The sequence below is a fragment of the Poromitra crassiceps genome (genome assembly GCF_964638095.1).
Source record: "Poromitra crassiceps genome assembly, chromosome: 10".
In the NCBI taxonomy this organism is placed as follows: Eukaryota; Metazoa; Chordata; class Actinopteri; order Beryciformes; family Melamphaidae; genus Poromitra; species Poromitra crassiceps.
Window position 1 is genome coordinate 9,881,074 of NC_139631.1, and position 2,500 is coordinate 9,883,573.

Here is a 2,500-nt window from a genome sequence, read left to right on the forward strand (position 1 = left end):
AGTAAAAAACAACAACACTGAAATGTAATCAAGTATAAAAAATAAAAAATTCTACTGGCTGTTTCTGTGGAAAGCTAACTGAGCCTCACGTCATATTAAGATAAACAATTTTTGTGCGCTCAATTCTAGGGTGGGGCCTCTGGAGACATCCCTTCTCTCTAGGGTGGGGCCTCTGGGGACATCCCTTCTCTCTAGGGTGGGGCCTCTGGAGACATCCCTTCTCTCTAGGGTGGGGCCTCTGGGGACATCGCTTCTCTTTAGGGTGGGGCCTCTGGGGACATCCCTTCTCTCTAGGGTGGGGACTCTGGGGACATCCCTTCTCTCTAGGGTGGGGACTCTGGGGACATCCCTTCTCTCTAGGGTGGGGACTCTGGGGACATCCCTTCTCTCTAGGGTGGGGACTCTGGAGACATCCCTTCTCTCTAGGGTGGGGACTCTGGGGACATCCCTTCTCTTTAGGGTGGGGACTCTGGGGACATCCCTTCTCTCTAGGGTGGGGACTCTGGAGACATCCCTTCTCTCTAGGGTGGGGACTCTGGAGACATCCCTTCTCTTTAGGGTGGGGACTCTGGGGACATCCCTTCTCTCTAGGGTGGGGACTCTGGGGACATCCCTTCTCTCTAGGGTGGGGCCTCTGGAGATGATGAACCGAGCACACACGGACACACAGCTCTCCAATTATAGTAGTAGGATTGGCTACATGTGGTGTATGCTGATGGTTTTTAATCTCTGCTCCTGGATTTGTTTGAAACAGTCACTGAAGAACTAAATATAGGAAATGAAAATAAATAAACGGACAGTCCTTCAAGTAGGTTTTGGGTGAGCACGAAGTCCTTCATCACTTTTGTTAGTGGTAGTGAGTGGACTTGGTTTAGGCGATGTGTGACCAGCGATCGGCAAAACCAGATCCGACACACGTGGGCCAGACTGCGAGGACATCTCCTGGCCTCCAGAAAGACCCAGAGCACCTCAGGATCCGCCCTCTCCTCCAGCTTTGACTGCTCCCAGGTCACCAGGGCCGGATCGGTGCTGTGGTCCACGAGCAGCTGGATGAAGGCCGCATCACACCCTTCCATCAGAACCTCATCGAGCAGGCGAGAAGCCACGCCATGGGTCAGAACGCCAATGGCCTGAAGCAGCAGGCGTGTGTACGCTGAGTCTCGAAAGGATTTATGAAGGGAAACATTTTCCGACTTTATATAGACCCTTCTCATGGGGGCCAGTATGTGTCGAAAAGGCAGGGTAAACACAGGTGCAAGCAAAACACTAATGAGGGTTTCCAACTTCCATGATTGGAATTTGGAAACCTTCATTAGTGTTTTTCTTGCACCTGTGTTTATTCTGCCTTTTCGACACAAAATGGCCCCTGTGAAAAGTCTATACTTAGTTCATCATGGACTCACAAAATGACTTCAGAACACGCAAAGCGCAAAGGCAATGGCATGGGATGCCTGCAATAGACTGGACAAAACATAGCGCTCAAACATCAACAATACCATTAAACTCAAATTATTCCACTCTTTGATCGAGCCAGTACTTCTTTATGGAGCGGAGACATTAGCGGACATTAACAACTCGTCTCCAACGTTTGGATGGTACTTACACAAACCTTTTACGTGGCAGAGCACAAAACATCCATTGGAGTGAGCATGCAACTTTAAGGAGAACTTATGGGAAACTGAAGCCTATCTCCCTGAGTCAGACAGAAGTGCGTTCAGTTTGCCGAACACTGTAGGTGAAGATATCTCATCACTCCTCCTCTGGAAGCCTTTCTGGAGGAAACTCACATTCCTGGATGACATTGCACACCTTGTGTAGGTGGTACTTGCAGCAACCCATGTTAAGGGCTTGCCCAGGGGTGGGATACGAACCGCCGACCTTCGGCTTGGGAGTCTGACATGTTAACCGCAACACCAAGAGAGCTAGCTCCCTTGGCGGAGCTGATTAACATGCCTTTATACTGGGGAGTGAGTTTAACCAATCCACTCACTACCACTCGGGACTCACGAGGAATCCGCACTGATTCACCTCGGTTACACTGGTTTCCAAATTGAGGAGCTGAGTGCAGCGATGTAGAACCATGCCGTATGGAAGCAAGTTGTACAGGGAATCCCGTCCACTCATGTGGCCGAAGGATGACGATGTGACATCATCAGTGATTTGTGACATCACCTTATTTAGTCTTGTTTTGGATGCACATACCCTACACCCTGTTTGTTTTTAGAGATACATTTCCACACACAAAAAAGGGGGAGGTCAACCCACACTGGAAAAACAATTTTGGAGGCGATCGGAGCAACGGCACATCTTGCAACTCTAAACAGACAGACAGACAGACAGACAGACATGCCTCTAATTATAGGAGTAAGGATTGGAAGACTATTAAACTTAAACGATCTCCTCCAAACATGTTTAAGATGTATAAAGAGCACTTTGATCAATAATTTGCGTGATACGGTTTTTCTACAGAAAAGGTGCAATGCGTGCCGTGAAAGCTGGG